An 18,935-nucleotide genomic window follows, 5' to 3' on the forward strand; every position below is an offset into this window, starting at 1 on the left:
AACGCTTGAGTATCAGCCAGGAGAGAGAGAGAGAGAGAGAGAGAGAGAGAGAGAGAGAGAGAGAGAGAGAGAGAGAGAGAGAGAGAGAGTAGGAGGGAGGGAGGTCGTGGGTAAGGGCGTTCTTTTCGCCCACTTGTGATGCGGGAAGAAATACACCATCAGACGGGCAGACAGGTCCCCTCGCACAACGTTCCCCCCCCCCCCCCTCCTGACCTTCATGTTCCCCCCGGGTCTTCGCCCGCCACCGTCTTTAACGTATCACCGGCTGTGATTGGCCGGCCAGACGAGGGAGGGAGAGAGGGTGGGTGATGGTTGCGAGGAAGGGAGGGAGGGTTGGTGGTGGTTGCGAGCGAGAGAGGGTAGGTGGTGGTGGTTGCGGGGGAGGGAGGGAGGGTGGGTGGTGGTTGCGAGGTAGGGAGGGTGGGTGGTGGTTGCGGGGGAGGATGGGTGGGTAGGTGGTGGTTGCGAGGGAGGAAGGGAGGGTGGGTGGGTGGTGGTTGTGAGGAAGGGAGGGAGGGAGGGTAGGTGGTGGTTGCGAGGGAGGGAGGGAGGGAGGGAGGGTAGGTGGTGGTTGCGAGGGAGGGAGGGAGGAAGGGAGGGTGGGTGGTGGTTGCGCGGGAGGGAGGGTGGGTGGGTGGGTGATGGTTGCGAAGGAGGGAAGGAGGGATTGTGGTAGTTGCGAGGGAGGGAGGGTGGGTGGGTGGTGGTTGCGAGGGAGGGAGGGAGGGTGGGTGGTGGTTGCGAGGGAGGGAGGGTGGGTGGTGGTTGCGGGGGAGGGAGGGAGGGTGGGTGGTGGTTGCGCGGGAGGGAGGGTGGGTGGGTGGGTGATGGTTGCGAAGGAGGGAAGGAGGGATTGTGGTAGTTGCGAGGGTGGGTGGGTGGTGGTTGCGAGGGAGGGAGGGAGGGTGGGTGGTGGTTGCGAGGGAGGGAGGGTGGGTGGTGGTTGCGGGGGAGGGAGGGAGGGTGGGTGGTGGTTGCGAGGGAGGGAGGGTGGGTGGGCGGTAGTTGCCTTGGTGAGCAAGTCCGGCTGTTGCAGGAGCGCCTCCCGCCCACAGAGGCAGTTGAAGGTTCTCATCACCTGCAGACTTGGCGAGGAGGGTTTTATATCCTCTCTTCATTGCCTTTTACAATCTTCTCCAACTCACAGTTGACCCCGACCCCAGCCCCGGCATCCTCTTACATCCTCACAAACTTCCCCTCGTATCGCACGGTTCATCCCGCCGCTCCCCTTTTTTTTTTTGTCTCTCTCTCTCTCTCTCCTCTCTCTCTCTCTCTCTCTCTCTCTCTCTCTCTCTCTCTCTCTCTCTCTCTCTCTCTCTCTCTCTCTCCCCCGTAGAGACCCCCCCAGCAGATAGTTCTCCGGATCACACGCCTGATTTTCCATTCTCTTCTTGCCTTGCTGCGCTGTGTGAAGGGCGGCCATCCCCCGCCAGCCCTCCCCTGGACGCCGGATCTTCACCTGGTGTCTGACTGAAGGTGGTGTGTGTGTCAGCCATACGGGAGAGGTTAGGGCAGGGGCGCTGCGCCATGCGCTGTGTTCGGCGTTAAGCATGAGGTTCTGGGCGCTCGTGTGTCTCCAAGGGCGAGTAATGTGTTTGTCTCAGCAGAGGAGAAAGTAGACCTGAAGGAGGCCAGTGAGCGGCGCCTGAGTTTAGATTACGTGTAGGGAAGGCGTGGGTGTAGTTGGTCAAGTGTGGGGGATAAATAACGCGTAGGGAAGGCGTGGGTGTAGTTGGTCGGGTGTGGGGGGGGGATAGATAAGGTGTAGGGAAGGCGTGGGTGTAGTTGGTCAGGTGTGAGTTAAGATAAGGTGAAGGGAACGCGTGGATGTAGTTGGTCAGGTGTGGGAGATAGATAAGGTGTAGGGAAGGCGTGGGTGCAGTAAGTCGGTGTGAGGATAGTTGGATGAGGTGTGGGGAAGGTGTGGGTGCTGTAAGGAGGAGGAGGAGGAGGAGGCGGGGTGACCCGGCAGTAGCGGCCGAGTATCAATAGTGACCACGGCAGAGGATGGCTGTGCTGGTGTGAACGCCACACGGGTCATTAAGGCTAATCTGGCTCGTGGATCACCCAGCTCGCTGCCCACCCAAACTCTTTGACCATCGAACTCCTAGATCGATGGTCTTGTGGAGCACCGAATTACCGGCCTGATGAACCCGTGCATCAACCTGCCCCGGGGCCAGCCACCTCCTCCCGCACCTGACAGACCCACTGGGCTAGACATCTTTTGACCCGACCAGCTTATGGACCAGCCAGCAACGTCGCAAACCAACCAGCCTGAGTCGTGCGGTTCTACTCAGACTCCTTATGGACCAGTCAACAAGGTACCGGACCAGCCGTTTCATGGATCAGCCAATTCGTGGGCCAGCTTGTCCAGGGACCTTCAGTCGGTTGAAGAAACTACAGATGGACTAACCAACATAGGGACCAATGGAACGACCAGCCAACTGGTTGATTGATATACCACCTCCGTCATGACTAACCTCGTGAACCAACCGACGCACACACTAACCAACACGTTGATCATCCAACCCACTGACCAACCAACCTCTCTGGACCAGACATCTCGTGTGGACCCAACATACTTAACAAACAGTAATTGACCATCGGGTTCGCAACCCAACCAACCAACCATCCAGCCACCAAACCAACCAACCAACCAGCCAACCATCCATCCAACCAACCATCCAGCCAACCTCCTGCAAGACCGGCTGCCCCGTGTGATCAACCACTGCATGGACCATCCAACTCCAAGTACCACCAGCTCACAACCTCTTTGTAGACTGATCAACCCTGGACAGAGTAACCAGTTCATCGACCAAACATTTTGCTCCTGAACCAGAGAGCGAGTGGCCCAGCCACGGACGCCTGTACCAACCAACTGCCGGCTTCTTGACCCAACCTGGGGGAGTCCTTGGTTGACCCAATACGACGCTATTGGAGCCCCCCTTTCATAACCCCCCACCCTAGAACACACACTCTCCACCCCCTCTCCCTTCCGCAGTATATTTGCTAGCAGACATATTTTTTCCCTCCGGGGGCGCTAATAGCATTTCTTCAGGGAGGCGGGAACACGGGTTTCATAACACTGTGTTCCCCCGTAGCCCCGGACCCGCCCCGCAGAGTGGGCGGCACTCCGCTTGATTACCCCGCCCACAAGCGCCCTCCTGCCACCCAGCCACACAGCCTTGTACTTGTTTCCCGCCTTCTCGTCAGGAGCGGTAAGACGTGTCATTGTTGCTTTACACGTGTGTGTGTGTGTGTGTGTGTGTGTGTGTGTGTGTGTGTGTGTGTGTGTAACTATTTACTTGCATTGTACGGGGGAGGAAGTCCTACACTCGTAGGTCCCCATCTCTTAAACTTTCCTAAGCGTCATAGTACTTTTTTAAACTTGTGTATGATGATGTCCACAGTCATTGTGTCATCACTGAGTGTAATCTAATAATCTGTTGTCGTAATATGACACGACCTTCTGTGTATATCATCCAACACATTCTCGATACACCTTCATTGTTGTGGCTTCTGGTTGTTCTGCCTTCGTGTCTTGCCAAGAACTGTTCTTCTATAACGTGACATGTCTGAAGCTTAAAGGTCATGCTCAAGTCATTCCTCACTCTTCTCTCTGCCATGGAGGACAAGTCTATGGCCTTTTAACTCCTCGCTGTGGCTCGGTTGTGCGGAGTGTAACACTGTCTTCGCCACCCCTCTAGACCCGTCTCTCTTGGCTTCCTCGTGCTTCAGTAAGTGCAGAGGCCAACCTGGGAAACGTATTCTAGTTTTGCTGTGATGAGGTGTGCGAGAGGCGGCTCCCTGACCATGTCCCTCTCCTCCACATACCTCAATGCTGTGTGCTCATATTTAGCATCACACAGTTGGTCTGTTGCTTACTAGCTTCTCAAGCGGGGACCACAGACCACAGGTGCCATGGAGAACCTAACGCGCGCGCGCGCATGTGTGTGTGTGTGTGTGTGTGTGTGTGTGTGTGTGTGTGTGTAGATGAAGGTGTGTGAACGTGGTTATGAACGTGTTTCACGTTCCTGTGGGTTTTGCGAGTTATTTTTTTTTCACACTTATCAGTCCGTTCCTGTACCCTGATGGCGGGGCCCACGCCCCAGCTGGTGATATCAAGCCGTCCGCTCTCCTTCCCCCCTTTTGGTCGGGCTGGCCCGATCAGCCTATAGTGTTAACACGGTGGGGGAAATGACGTCCCCCAAGCCTGCCTCTCTCTCTCTCTCTCTCTCTCTCTCTCTCTCTCTCTCTCTCTCTCTCTCTCTCTCTCTCTCTCTCTCTCTCTCTCTCAACCATCATATTACACAACACATGCTCCCAATATCATCCCGATAGAAACAATTACACACACACAAAAAAAAATGCTTCCAGTTCGGACACCCAGAAATAAAAAGACCAATGTCCAGATATTTCATCAAAGTTTTGTATCACAAATATTCGTTTGGTTTAATATGGGTCGGGTCGGGTCGGGTCGGGTTCCATCATTATTTACTGTGCCAGAGAGTGGAAAATGTGTAGAATTCGGGCCCCCCTTCCCCCCTCTTTTTTTACTGTGTTTATCATCAAAATGCAGATGTTTATTTTCAGTTTTTTTTTTTATCAGGAGTGAGTCTCTGTATCGCAAGACGATTGCCACGATTCCTTCCGTTATCGCACACGATACTTGACGGTGGATGTACGATCGTGTTATCTGTGACTCGTCCAGACATTATTAATCCAGGCGATGGTTCCTCACGTTTGTGACGTGTGTAGGGGGAGGAGGGGGGAAGACACGACGAAACGGAGGGAGTCAGGCTCAGTGTGGCAGATTCGTCCCACGTCCCACGTCTGGTTGGAAGCACCAGCAGCTCAGGATGGACCTGAGTAGACTCGCTCCCTCGTCCTGCGGGCCATCCCGCCCTCCCTTTTTTGCCTCTCGCACGGCGGTGTGGACGTCCTGGGTTAGGTTGGAGGGGGGGAGGTTCTGGATGAGGGGAAGGCCACTTGAGTTGTGGACCATGTCCGCCCTCCCTCCCTCACCTGCTGCTGGACCTCGTGTTCAGAGATTACGAGGAGATGGACGGCCTCACCCCACCAAGGATCCTCCTCCTCCTCCTCCTCCTCCTCCTCCTCCTCCTCCTCCTCAACGCCCCGCCATCGCCTGGCTTCTATATCGATGATCCTTGAGTGATCCAGGGAGAACATCTCCTGACTATCCTACGCGTAGATCAAGAGCACAGTGAGATGACTAGAGGGAAACCCCGAGCATTATATTATTACCAACCCTGACTTCGTGCGAAGGCCGGGGTGAGTTTAGGTTGACGGACGCCATCTGGTGTGTACATGTGTGGGGGGGATCTTCGTCATACGTTCACGTCCCTGTTTGCGCGGAGGGTGAAGGTGGGATGATGCAGAAGCGCAACCGTGCATAAGCTTGTATTGGTAAGTGACTTGAGATGACCTGCAAGCACTGCCTGACCTGGGGATACAGCGACCTGCAAGTACTGGCTGACCTGGGGATACAGCGACCTGCAAGTACTGGCTGACCTGGGGATACAGCGACCTGCAAGTACTGGCTGACCTGGGGATACAGCGACCTGCAAGTACTGGCTGACCTGGGGATACAGAGACCTGCAAGTACTGGCTGACCTGGGGATACAGCGACCTGCAAGTACTGGCTGACCTGGGGATACAGCGACCTGCAAGTACTGGTTAACCTGTGGATATAAGAACCTTGTGTATGATGAGCCTGACCTCTGACCTGACCCTGAAGGATCAGGTCGAAGGCCAGGCTGTTACACTCAAGGGTCGTCAGGAGCCAGCTGTACCGTCACGGCGGGAGGCAGGAGCCAGCTGTACCGTCACGGCGGGAGGCAGGAGCCAGCTGTACCGTCACGGCGGGAGGCAGGGGCCAGCTGTACCGTCACGGCGGGAGGCAGGAGCCAGCTGTACCGTCACGGCGGGAGGCAGGAGCCAGCTGTACCGTCACGGCGGGAGGCAGGAGCCAGCTGTACCGTCACGGCGGGAGGCAGGAGCCAGCTGTACCGTCACGGCGGGAGGCAGGAGCCAGCTGTACCGTCACGGCGGGAGGCAGGGGCCAGCTGTACCGTCACGGCGGGAGGCAGGGGCCAGCTGTACCGTCACGGCGGGAGGCAGGAGCCAGCTGTACCGTCACGGCGGGAGGCAGGGGCCAGCTGTACCGTCACGGAGGGAGGCAGGAGCCAGCTGTACCGTCACGTCGGGAGGCAGGGGCCAGCTGTACCGTCTCGGCAGGAGGCAGGGGCCAACTGTACCATCACGGCAGGAGGCAGGAGCCAGCTGTACCGTCACGGCGGGAGACAGAGGCCAGCTGTACCGTCACAGCGGGAGGTAGGAGCCAGCTGTGAATTGTGCAGGTGTGTCATATTGTGGTGTCCTCCACAGTTTCCGGGGGGGTGCGTGGGGTGTGTGTGTGTGGGGGGACGACTGTGAGAAACCATGTCCCTCATCACTGGCGTTTCCTCACCCGTTCTTACACGGCTGCTGGTCCTCCCCAGACGATGGCACACCTAGTAGTCTCCTCCCACGCCAGACACACGCGCTTCACCCACGCCCGAGCCACTCCCTCCCCGTGAGACGGTCTCCGTTACGTATATCTTCGGCAGAGCCTTTGTGTATAATGGGATGGTTCACCCGCGAGCTGGGTAAAGGTTTACTGCCGGGTCTCACGAGCCATCTGTATTGGACGCCTGCAGGCCTCTATCAGGTCGGGGCGCGCACGGCGAACCCGATCTTGAGCAAGTAGATAAGCGCGTCTCAGTTACCCCCCCACACACACAGCCGTCCTATCCCACGTGCGCCTGGGCTTCCTCCTGCAGGAGAGAGAGGACTGGTTGGGGTGATGAGGCCAGCCGGGGCTGGGTCCTCTGTGGTTCTATATTAGCGTAAACAAAATAGAAAGTCGAGAGCAGATCTTAACGGCAAATTTATTCATATCATTTACCGGAGTGGCCGCCCCTTCGACGTGTTCTGACGAACCCGAGTGACGAGGCTCGTGGCTGAGTGACTACATGTGTGTGTGGGTTGTGTGATGTGTGTGGCTGTTCGGTAGCATGGTTAGGGATCCTACTCCCCCACCCAGGGTGGAAGTTCTGGTATATGACCGAGAACAGAACTCGCGCCTGTGTTTATAGTAATAGCCAGAGGTATTGATTCTAACCTCCTATGGCCAGAGGTATTGATTCTAACCTCCTATGGCCAGAGGTATTGATTCTAACCTCCTATGGCCAGAGGTATTGATTCTAACCTCCTATGGCCAGAGGTATTGATTCTAACCTCCTATGGCCAGAGGTATTGATTCTAAACTCCTATGGCCAGAGGTATTGATTCTAACCTCCTATGGCCAGAGGTATTGATTCTAACCTCCTATGGCCAGAGGTATTGATTCTAAACTCCTATGGCCAGAGGTATTGATTCTAACCTCCTATGGCCAGAGGGATTGATTCTAACCTCCTATGGCCAGAGGTATTGATTCTAACCTCCTATGGCCAGAGGTATTGATTCTAACCTCTTATGGCCAGAGGGATTGATTCTAACCTCCTATGGCTAACTCTAACTCTTTCCTATAGAGTTATGTCCCCTTCTCCTGCAAATGCACTCGGGTATCACTCCTTCGTCATCAAACTGATCAAGACACCAGAGGAGGAGGAGGAGGAGGTGCTGCTGGGGTGGGTCAGAGGCCACGTATAGGAGTGGCTACCCTGCTCATGTCCACCACACACACCCGCCCACTTAAAAGCAGTGGTGGTCTTGCCACTAGTGGTACACGAGCTTCGACGTAACACACACACACACACACACACACACACACACACCCTTCAGGGGCCGTGGTGACGCATCACCCTCACCAGCCATGAGTCAAAAGATATTCACATTCTCTTGGGTAATATTCTGTGGTGTTATTCATTATTCACAGGTCTACAGTTCTCTGTGGTGGTGTTATTCATTATTCACAGGTCTACAGGTCTCTGTGGTGGTGGTGTTCATTATTCACAGGTCTACAGTTCTCTGTGGTGGTGTTATTCATTATTCACAGGTCTACAGGTCTCTGTGGTGGTGTTATTCATTATTCACAGGTCTCCTGGCCCGTCAGATATGTTCTCATATCACCTGTTTGCATGACAGAGTCCCGAACACTTCAGCGTGACCAGTCCTCCCTCACCCTTCCCACACACCCGCACATATCCACAGTCATTCGTATACTCCCACAACCACACTCCCACACCTGTGTCTCCTCCCTTAAAAAAAGAAAGAACCCTCACTGACATGTCCCCGCCACCACGCCCACTCGCTACACTCCTCCTGCATTTACAGCCACGCCCAGCGCACCTACATACACACACGCCCACACGATATGTGACCCAGATTCACCCCATTATTTTTTTCTCTCTCTCTCTCCCTGAATGATAACATACACACCGCAATTACAGCTTGATAAATCACTTTCTAGAGCCTTAGATGTTCGTATCTGGGGTGGACAGGTCTGGTTGAAGCTCCCCTTGCCAGCGCACCACCCCTCCCCAGCCGTGTGTTGTGATGAGAATGACAGGGGTAACCTCAGGTTCTGTCACCCCGTCACCCCGTCTCATTGGGAAAGAGATGGGGTAGGTTGCGTGAGGGGGGGGGGTATTGGTAGATAATCGCCCGGAATGGGTAGATGAAGTGATGGATGTGGAAGAGTTCAAGGATGGTTGTGTGATGGGTAGAACACCTTGATAGACTTGTGTGACAAGGGTTGTGGAGGAGAGAAGAGATGGCCAGGCGGATTGTAAGGGGGTATGAGGACTGCCAGGGGAAGGTATTTGACACTGTCCATCACAGATGGTTGGTCAGGATGCTCGCTCGACGTTCTTGACAGGAGACGACTCACCTCGAGTGGACAGGAGAAGAGGACAGAGGACCCACGTTACCGACGGCCAGAGCTGAGTGGAGTGGGTTAATCAGTGGCGTCCCGCTAGGCATGGGTCTCAAGGCCCGGGCCATTCTCGGTGCGCGTTTGTCATTTACCCAGAGGGACGGAATCCATAACCTGAATCAGTCAATGGATGATGTTCTGGTGATGAAGGAAGGAAGGAAGGTTGGGTGAGGACCACACCAACACACACGCGGATTTGGAGAAGCTCCATAGTTGGCTAGACGCGCTCCTGGTAACCTTCCGTCAAAGAAAGTGCAAAGTAATGTAGGCAGGACGTGGTAAAAGAAGGTCTCTGGAGGATTGTCACCTGGCTGGAAACATGTTACATGACGGGGACTATAGCGGGTGCCATTTTCCTCGCCTGACCCACAACGTTAGGGGGTTGGTTGAAGAGGCAAGTCATCTATTGGACGATGATAGATCTGCGTGGATGAGGAAATGCTACACGAACTACACGAACAGTTTGTTAAGTCACGTCAAAAGCAGCAAATTAGAATGTCCTTCTCAAGTCCGGTCATCTCACTCAGGGGAGCATGAAGAGCTGATCGAGAAGGTCAAAAGGAAGGCAGGAAATAAGGAGCGTGACGTAAGAGAACTGTGCTACACTGAGGCTATAAGTTACGTCACAGTGGAAGTGGTGAGGAGGAGACCAAGTGGTGGGGGTGAAACGCTGATAAAACTCCAAACTTCCAAACGGGGTGGGCGGTGCGTGAACAGTTCTCTCAAAGATGCAGCGAGCGTAGACATGTTACGAGAGACGTTTGAGAAGCGCGTCTCTCGTGTGAGAGTTGTAGATGAATGGGATGAATGAGCCAAGGGAGGGGGGGAAAAAAAAGAGAAAAGAAAACTGTGAATGCGCACAGTGTGCAGAGGTTTGAAAAAAATGTATTGTATAGTAGAGAAAGTTCAAGCGATGGGGGGGGGGGAGCAGACCCCCCCACCACGAGTGTAGAACTCACTCACCCTCCACCCCCTGCTGTACAAATAGCCAACTAAAACGAGAAAGAAAGAAACAAAAAAAGAAAGAAAACACTCAAAACACATTCAAACAGACGGGTAGGCACGAATACACAAGAAAAAAAATTGGGGAAAGAATAAACAAGTGTACACGAATACACACACACACACACACACACACACACAAACATTCTCTCTCTCTCTCTCTCTCTCTCTCTCTCTCTCTCTCTCTCTCTCTCTCTCTCTCTCTCTCTCTCTCTCTCTCTCTCTCTCTCTCTCTGTCCCGCCAGTAAATATAACGTCCCATCGTCTGGCCTGATATTATTCCAGCTCGTGTGCTTTAGAGGAGAAAAATACTAAGGAGCAAATTGGCTCAGGGAGGTGATGCTCAGAAAGCCTCTTCCTTGTCCCGTAAGTGGCTGGGTTTTTTTTTTTTTTTTCCTTCACGTTAAGTTAAACCCCCTTTAGCGTTGGCAGCCGACCGCCTCCGGTGGTGGCACACACACACACACACAGAGCCTACCTGCTTGCCACGGTACGTGGTAATTTTTCCCATCATTTCCGTTCACTGGACCGCTCGGGCTGGACGAACGTAGAACCTCCAGCTCAAGGTAGAGTCTCTGTGTACAGCTGTCTCCTGTGACATGGACGTGGAATGAATCAAGGCGCTTTTCCCTGTTTTATGAGGTGACATACCATCTAAATGGTGTGATATATATATATATATATATATATATATATATATATATATATATATATATATATATATATATATATATATATATATATATTATCCCTGGGGATAGGGGAGAAAGAATACTTCCCACGTATTCCCTGCGTGTCGTAGAAGGCGACTAAAAGGGGAGGGAGCGGGTTGGGCTGGAAATCCTCCCCTCTCGTTTTTTTTTTAATTTTCCAAAAGAAGGAACAGAGAATTGGGCCAGGTGAGGGTATTCCCTCAAGGCCCAGTCCTCTGTTCTTAACGCTACCTCGCTAATGCGGGAAATGGCGAATAGTTTGAAAGAAAAAGAATATATATATATATATACATATATATATAAATTTATATATATATATATATATATATATATATATATACATATATATATATATATATATATATATATATATATATATATACATATACTAAACAAGTGTCAAGCGCTTTCGTATAATTACATCATCAGGACTGAGTACAGATAGAGAGAACCACAATACAATACACCAGCCGCCACTGGTCGAGGCCGGAGGATGAACTAAGTGACAGGTCAAGGGATTAGGGCACAGGTCACCCTCGACCACCTCACGTCTTAAGTTAAAACCTCAGGTTGACCTATGTTGAGGGAAGTATATAATATTTTTTTTCCATATATGAATTTATGTAGTTCATATATACCAATAATTTTTATTCATATTCATCATACCTCAGAGACGTTGATAAGAATCAAAATATTGGTTTTAGATGAATTAGATTTGTAAGTGAAGTCTTCTTATATGTATTGTTATTATTGTAGTTGTATAAGCTCAGGATCCCTTCCTCCCGGGGCTCGTACAGCCACAAGTCTGAGATCTGAGCCGGAGTAGAGCTTACGTTTGTGAAATCCCAAGTTGAAGATGAACAGTCGCGGGTCGGCTGAAGTGGCAGGATGCGCGACTAGAACGCCGCCTGCATTGGCGAGTGTGGACGCTCACGAGGGAACGAAGATATTGCCGTTACCTTCACTCAGAACTTATATAAGGAGGGAGAGAGAGAGAGATCAGATCACGACTCATAAGGTTCTGAATCGACTCGTTGGTTTGGATTAGAATAGGATGCCAAAACAATGGGCTGGTGAGGGAGCCCTTCAACAGGAGCAGCGGGATGGGATGTGATGAGTTAATTCCTTAATGATAAGATGGAGTACAGCACAGATTGAGAGCGAAGGTAACGAGCAGACACTATGGATATTTGGCTGCGTCAATATATATATATGTGTGTGTGTGTGTGTGTGTGTGTGTGTGTGTGTGTGTGTGAGGAGTGGGTGAGTCGTTATGCGTACTGACGAATGTCTACGAATGATCACGAATGAGTGATCACGGGAGCAGCGAAGGGGTAAGCTCAGTGCCCCATGGTAGTCCAGTAGACCACACCAAGACCCACCCGGACCACAGCCTTACCTGGCATGGATGGTCCACGAGGAACACAGTCTCCACACCTGACATCAACTGCCTCTCATGATCCTCACCTTCCCTCACACATTACCTTCTTACATGCCATCCTCCCTGGGGGTGAGGGGGGCAGCAGTCATGCTGCTTCCACCCTGTGGGTTGGTGGTTGTGGTGGTGGTGGTGGGTCGTACTGCCTCCACCCTGAGGGGTCGTACTGCCTCCACCGCGGGTGATCATGCTTCCACCACCCTAAGAGTAGATGGGGTGGTTGGTCGTCCTGCCTCCACCCTGGGGTGGTTGGTGGTGGTGTGGTGGTAGGTCGTCCTGCCTCCACCCTGGGGTGGTTGGTGGTGGTGGTGGTGGTGGGTCGTGCTACACCCTCCCCCCAGGGGATAAATGCGGCAGTGGTGTGGCTGGGTGGCCTCAGGGTCGTCGCGCCACCTGGGGAGGTAAAGTGAATTACGAGAAGATCCAGCTCTGCTCCTGCTGGGGACCACATCACCACTGGTCACACGTCTCCAGGTGAGACCGTCGCGCGAGGGGAATGTTGATGTGTCGTGGGCCACCATGGCCGAACGTTAAGACCCAAGTCCAGTTATTTGGTTTCGTCTTAGTGGTTTCTTAAATGCGGCGATGTTCTCTCCCTGAATGGTGGGAGGGGATGCTGTTGTTTTGATGAAGGGGGCGATTGTGTGGACAGAGGGGTGTGATTGTGTATTGGAAGGAGCGCTGTCGTATGGACGGAGGGGTGCTATTGTATGGACAGACGGGTGCGACTGTATACAGTGAAGGGTGCAATTGTATGGGCGGAGGAGTGCGGTTGTATATCGGGAGGGTGCGATTGTATACAGGGAGGGGTGCTATTGTATGGGCGGAGGGGCGCAGGTCGGGGCTGGGTCAAGGGCGCCGAAGATAAAGGGTCAGGCTAGCCCCCTTGTGGTGGCTAGACTGACCCCCCACCACCGCCGCCCTGCCGCACTCCACCACCACCACCACCAGCGGTGCTGCCGGAGTGAGGCTGGGACGACGGAGGCCAGGCCCAGCGGTGGGCTGCACCAGCTGATGGCCTCGCCTCTACAGGTGGTCACCTCGCCGGACGTGCCTCACGGCCTCGAAGTTTTCACCATTAAAGGTAGAAAGTCTGACTCATAGCAGACCAGCCAGTCAGACGTCACGCCACTGAGATCGACACCAAGCCAGCCAATCAGATGTTATGCCAGTGAGTTTGACACCAAGCCAGCCAATCAGATGTTATGCCAGTGAGTTTGACACCAAGCCAACCAATCAAATATTGAGCCATTGAGTTCAGCACTGAGCCAGCCAGTCAGAAACCTCGCTAGTCTCTTAGATCCCATCAGTTTTTCTGCCACGTTTGAATCACACACACATACACACACACACACACACACACACACACACACACACACACACACACACACACACGTCTTAAGCCAGGTGTGGAGACGTGTGTTTAAGCGGCGGGTAGGAGGGTGATAGCGTGGCCAAAGAAGCAGCCTGGCTGGTTGTTCATCACACTATGAAAAATAGGAATGTTTTCACTTCGCTCTTACTCTGTGTGTGTGTGTGTGTGTGTGTGTGTGTGTGTGTGTGTGTGTGTGTGTGTGGGTTTGACTACTACTTGTGTGTTGCAGGGAGATGGTTTTACGCTCGTGTTGCCCCGTCTTCTTAACCTAGTAGATGAGTGTATGCACCGTGCCACTCCCGTCACCGAGACGTAGCTAGGACGCGTCCTAGCTACGTCTCTTCGTTGTATATCAACTGACTTGTATTTCTTTATTGTGTCTCCCCTGATGATGTGATCATTACACGAAAGTGCACTTGGGAACTTTATCGTGTTTCATTTTCCCCGTGGACTCATATGAGGGGGTGGTCATTTCATGTGTGGCAGGGTGGCGACGGGAATGAATAAAGGCAGCAAGTATGAATTATGTACTTGTGTATAAATGTGTATGTCTGTATATATATATATATATATATATATATATATATATATATATATATATATATATATATATATATATATATATGTATATATATATATGTACGTTGAAATGTATAGGTATGTATATGTGCGTGTGTGGACGTGTATGTATATACATGTGTATGTGGGTGGGTTGGGCCATTTTTTCGTCTTTTTCCTTGCGCTACCTCGCTAACGCGGGAGTCGGCTACAAAGTATGATATGATAAATCATATATATATATATATGTATATATATATATATATATATATATATATATATATATATATATATATATATATATATATATATATGTATATATATCTTTCTTCTTTTAAACTATTCGCCATTTCCCGCGTTAGCGAGGTAGCATTAAGAACAGAGGACTGGGCCTTTGAGGGAATACCCTCACCTGGCCCAATTCTCTGTTCCTTCTTTTGGAAAAAAAAAAAGAAAAAAAAAACGAGAGGGGAGGATTTCCAGCCCCCCGCTCCCTCCCCTTTTAGTCGCCTTCAACGACACGCAGGGAATACGTGGGAAGTATTCTTAATCCCCTATCCCCAGGGATAATGTATATATATATATATATATATATATATATATATATATATATATATATATATATATATATATATATACACACCAGTAAGATAAAGGGAAGATTTGAGCAGACGTTTGTTAAGCATTTATTAATCTCTTGAGAGACGAGGTCACAGCTCTCGATTATGACAGACTCTGGCCAGCTGACCTGACCTCACCAAGTGCTGAGAGGTCAGAGGCCACATACCCAAAGAATCGTCGTTCCGTCGTGATGAGGAGGGGAGGTTCCAGGGGGAAACATAATGAGGTGGTCTGGTGGATGGTGCAGTTGGTGGCGAGCGATGCAACACGCCAGGAACTGGGGGGAAAATATCAGCTGGCGGAGGAGGAGGGAGGAGTAGGAGCTTTCATGGCAGCGGTGCATTTTGCCTGATGGAGACTTGTAATGCGGTCATGATGGGCTCGTAAACAAGGCTTATGGCAGCTGATGATACGTGCGGCCGACGTGTTACGTGGAGGGATTGGTGGTTGTGATGTGTGATGTGTGGTGATGATGGTTGTGGTGTAGTGATGGTGGTTGTCATTTGGTAAGGTGTGGTGAAGGTGGTTGTGATGTGAGATAAGTTGATGGTGGTTGTGATGTGTGTGTGTGTGTTTGTGTGATGCGTTAGTGATGGTTGTGGTGAGGTGATGGTGGTTGTGATGTGTGTGATGGGTTAATGATGGTTGTGGTGAGGTGATGGTGGTTGTGATGTGTGTGATGGGTTAGTGATGGTTGTGGTGAGGTGATGGTGGTTGTGATGTGTGTGATGGGTTAATGATGGTTGTGGTGTGGTGATGGTGGTTGTGATGTGTGTGATGGGTTAATGATGGTTGTGGTGTGGTGATGGTGGTTGTGATGTGTGTGATGGGTTAATGATGGTTGTGGTGTGGTGATGGTGGTTGTGATGTGTGTGATGGGTTAATGATGGTTGTGATGTGTGATGAGTTGATGCTGGTTCTGATGTGTGATGTGGTTCAAGACCCAATCATCCTGGGCAGTAGGACTCACAACTCTCTCATCCTGAACAGTAGAGTGCTCAGGACCCAGCCATCCTGAGCAGTAGAGTGCTCAGGACCCAGCCATCCTGAGCAGTAGAGTGCTCAGGACCCAGCCATCCTGAGCAGTAGAGTGCTCAGGACCCAGCCATCCTGAGCAGTAGAGTGCTCAGGACCCAGCCATCCTGAGCAGTAGAGTGCTCAGGACCCAGCCATCCTGAGCAGTAGAGTGCTCAGGACCCAGCCATCCTGAGCAGTAGAGTGCTCAGGACCCAGCCATGTGACGTGAATGGGCATTGATAACAAGGGTCACACATGTGAGTGATATGTCCTCGTTCCACTGCGCCAGTAGCACAGATCTGGAAAATAGAAAAAGTGGAAAAAGAACATCATCGCTTTAGCTAAGGTTTGATGGTTTAGAAAACTGTTTAGGGGAGGGCGATGTTCGATGCCTCTTTTTTTTTTTCTTTTTTTTTTTTTGGCGCTCTCGTCATTACGACCGATTTGAATATTGATGAACTACCGAAACGAATTAGGAGGGTGTGGTGGGGAGGGGGGGATAAAAAAGTGAGGGGAGAGGGAGGGGAAAGGCTTTTTATTTCGGGCATTTGAATGAAGTCCTGACTTAACGTGATCACACGTCGCCGCGCGCTCCCAGCGCTAATGGACACTTGTATTATGCATCCCCAGGCTGGGCTTACAGTACTCGCCAAGAATATTGTATCAGGCACATTCCTGCAAACCTGCGGCTCACTCCTCTCTCTCTCTCTCTCTCTCTCTCTCTCTCTCTCTCTCTCTCTCTCTCTCTCTCTCTGGTGTTTGTTGGGATAAAGACATTTATCAGTATTATCTTATATTCATTTATTTGTTTATCTATTTATTTATTTATTTTATTTGTTCGCCGTTTCCAGCGTTAGCAAAGTAGCACCACTGGATCAGGAGGAAACGGCACTTTATCCACTCACAACCCCACTATCTCCCTGTCATTATACATTGAACACAAAGTGCCCTGCCCACAACCAAACCGCACAGACTTCGTGGTGTACTGTGACTGCTCCACATTCCCTGCTTCAGCCTTTTTGATAGCACGTCATCCCCTGTATACCACATCGCAACAGTTCGGTCTATCTCACTCCCGTTGTTGGGACCCCCTCATAGCCCAAAGCGTCTTTCATTCCCTCTTAACATTTCGTCTTAGATCTCCAACCCCCAACCCCCCCCCCCCCTCCTCCTCTTTGATCTTTCCACCTCTGACGCATATATCCTCTCCTCACTCATCCTCTCCATATGTCCAAACCATTTCAGCACAATCTACGTAAGCTCTCTCGACCATACTCCGCTTACTCCCACAGTATCTCTCCTCATTGCCGTCAGACATTTGATTTCCAACACATCCACCTTCTTCCGCACTTCTGCATTTTGGGCTCACGATTTGTGTCTATATAGCACCGGCGGGACTACTTTCCCATCAAACTGGCCATCACAGACAGTGACGTCCCTCTCCACACACTCCTCAACACCCCCAGGACTTTTATCCTCCCCTCACTCACCCTGTGGTTCACTTCATCTTCCATAGTTTCATCCGCTGCAGTGTTCACTGCCTAGCAGGTACCTAAAACGCCCCATTTCCTCTAGGCTTTTTCCATTCATACTCACACTCAAACCTAATTGTCCTTCTCCGTTATTTAGCCGCATTACCATACTTTTATTCACATTGACTTTCAACTTTCTCCTTTGACCCTCTGTTCCAAATTCAGACACTAGCTTCTGCAGTTTCTCCCTCAAGTTTGCCACCAGTGCCGGGTCATCTGCAAACAGCAACTAACTCACCTCCCAAGCGCTCTCCCTCTCAACAGACTGTATTTCTGCCCTTCTTTTAAAAACCCTCGCGTTTGCCTCCCTCAACACCCATTCATGAACAGATCAGACAATCACAGTGACTTCACGCACCCTTGATCCAAGCCCGCCTTCACTTGAAACCACTCACTGTCTTCTCTTCTTACTCACACTCACGCCTTACTCTCATGGTAGAAATTCCTCATTGCTTCTAGTAGCTCTCCTCCCAAATCAAGCGTCTGGGGTAAACCATGGAAAGCTGTGTAGGTATGTATATTTTGCGTGTGTGGACGTATGTATATACATGTGTATGGGGGTGGGTTGGGCCATTTCTTTCGTCTGTTTCCTTGCGCTCCCTCGCAAACGCGGGAGACAGCGACAAAGAAAAAAAAAAAAAAAAATATATATATATATATATATATATATATATATATATATATATATATATATATATATATATATATATATGTTGCGATGGGAATGAATAAAGGCAGACAGTATGAATTATTTACATTTGTATTTGTATATGTTTGTGTGTGTATACATATGTATACGTTGAGATGTATAGGTATTTATAATGTGTGTGTGGACGTGTATGTGTATACATGTGTATGTGGGTGGATTGGGCCATTCTTTCGTCTGTTTCCTTGCGCTACCTCGCTAACGCGTGAAACAGCGACAAAGTAAAATATATAGATAAATATATATATATATATATATATATATATATATATATAGAGAGAGAGAGAGAGAGAGAGAGAGAGAGAGAGAGAGAGAGAGAGAGAGAGAGAGAGAGAGATCATACACCCTAACATTTCAGAAGGGGAGAGGCGGCCGGCTCTCTCTCTCTCACCCCACCACCCACCCCCAGTTGATATCATTGTTATAAAATTTTCAGTTGCGATGAACTTAATTAACATTTTGTTAAATAACATCGGCCATGTTGCATTACTGCCTTCCTCTGGGCAAAGCAAACCCCCCCCCCCCCACCCTTTTTCAAGTCACGATATGAACCAAACAGTTTCTTGTAAACAGTTCGATCATCTTTTGTACATTTGGGATAACTCTCTCTCTCTCTCTCTCTCTCTCTCTCTCTCTCTCTCTCTCTCTCTCTCTCTCTCTCTCTCTCTCTCTCTCTCTCTCTCTCTCTCATCATTTATATTGAACTAGTGAGTCTACAGTGGTGTTGACTGTGTATTCCACGCTTACCCTCCCGCTTTGCGTACCCCCTGATGTTGCGTCAAACACAGACGCGTCCCGCTTCGCGTACCTCTGATGTTGCGTCAAGAACACATTCTCGTCCCGCTTCACGTACATCTGTTGTTGCGTGTCAAATACATCTCGTCTCGCTTCGCGTACATCTGATATTGCGTCAAACCCACTCTCGTCCCGCTTCACTCACATCTGATGTTGCGTCAAACTCACTCTCGTCCCGCTTCACTTACATCTGATGTTGCGTCAAACTCACTCTCGTCCCGCTTCACTCACATCTGATGT

Source organism: Panulirus ornatus, chromosome 2, assembly GCF_036320965.1.
Source record: "Panulirus ornatus isolate Po-2019 chromosome 2, ASM3632096v1, whole genome shotgun sequence".
Lineage (NCBI taxonomy): Eukaryota > Metazoa > Arthropoda > Malacostraca > Decapoda > Palinuridae > Panulirus > Panulirus ornatus.